This window comes from Tauraco erythrolophus, chromosome 6, assembly GCF_009769465.1.
Source record: "Tauraco erythrolophus isolate bTauEry1 chromosome 6, bTauEry1.pri, whole genome shotgun sequence".
NCBI classification, from domain to species: Eukaryota; Metazoa; Chordata; class Aves; order Musophagiformes; family Musophagidae; genus Tauraco; species Tauraco erythrolophus.
The window spans coordinates 4209125-4210540 of record NC_141470.1 but is presented as its reverse complement, the minus strand read 5'-3'; the positions used below and the strand labels follow the sequence as shown (position 1 = coordinate 4210540).

Genomic DNA, 1416 nt, shown 5'->3' with positions numbered 1-1416 from the left:
TGTAGTGAGTGGGAAGAGGCAGGAAGCTGCTTCTACAATTCTGAGCACCAGCCATCAGTCTCGTTTTTCTCCACCCATGAGCAAAGAGATTCCCCAGCTGCCACCAGGCCAAAGTTACATGTTTATGTGTATGGAGGAAGGCTGAAGGCAAAGTAGCATCTTCCACCACAGGTAGATTGAACTCGACTCATGCCCAGTTTTGAAGGAGCTGAGCATCCTTCATTTCCAGCTGACAGCATTGACCAGCCAGCAATACAGGGCCCATACTGCATCGAGCCTCCAGTCATCTGGGACCTCCCCTGTTAGCCAGGACTGCTGATAAATGATGGAGTGGCTCAGCAAGCTCCTCTGCCAGCTCCCTCAGTACTCTTGGGGGGATCCCATCCAGTCCCATGGGCTTGTGAGCATCCAGGTGGTGTAACAGATCCTTGACTGCTCCCTCCTGGATTATGGGGGGTTTTATTCTGCTCTCTGTCCCTGTCTTCCAGCTCAGGCTGAATACCCTGAGGATAATGAGTCTGACCATTAAAGACTGAGGCAAAGAAGGCGTTAAGTACCTCAGCCTTTTCCTCCTCCTTGGTGACAATGATTCCCTCCACATCCAATAAAGGGTGGAGATTCTCCTTGGCTCTCTTTTTGTTAATGTATTTGTAAAAACATTTGTCGTTATCCCTTACAACAGTGGCCAGGTTGAGTTCTAGCCGGGCTCTAGCCATCCCTAATGAGATCTTTGTACTCTTCTTGAGTTGCCTGCCCCTTCTTCCAAAGACAGTAAGCTCTCCTTTTTTTCCTGAGTGCCAGCAAAAGCTCTCTGTTCAGCCATGCCAGTCATCTTCCCCTCCAGTTTGTCTTATGGCAAATGGGGACAGCCTGCCCTTGCGCCTTTAAGACTTCCTTCTTGAAGAATGTCCAGCCTTTGCTCTCCAGGACTGCCTCCGACCACCACATCTCCAGCCAAAGTAAAAGTTGTAAGTAGCAAATGGAGAATGCGGGCATCGATCCCGCTACCTCTCGCATGCTAAGCGAGCGCTCTACCATTTGAGCTAATTCCCCCTAGATGTTGTTGAAAAGTATCAGCAGAGTGGCACCTCACCCTTTACTGCTTCTTGGGAAGGACCTCTGCAGCTTTCTAGGGTAGGGAAGAGAAAGAAATAAGCTTGAAACCCATCCACCCCCATTGACATGCCTGGTACGCTGTGTGCTCTACATTTCAGGAGGTGCTCGCAGCCCCTCGGGTAGGGACCCCTGTTTCCCCAGGCAGAGTGGGGATGCGCCTGCCATTGGGTGACTGGGAAAAGCAGGGAAAATGGCATGCCCAAGAATCATCCCCTTCTTTGCAAAAGAAACAGCTCTGTGACAGCTCAGACAGCAGTTGAAGAGATGTGTGTGCGGATGCGTGTGTGTGTGTGTACGTAT

At 50.6% G+C, this 1416-nt stretch overlaps 1 non-coding gene across 1 annotated transcript; it reads right to left on the bottom strand.

The window, feature by feature from the left end:
• Window positions 1–980: 980 nt before the first annotated feature.
• Window positions 981–1053, bottom strand: TRNAA-AGC (transfer RNA alanine (anticodon AGC)). The gene has a single exon. It is a non-coding gene; the product is annotated as a tRNA-Ala (tRNA).
• Window positions 1054–1416: the final 363 nt, after the last annotated feature.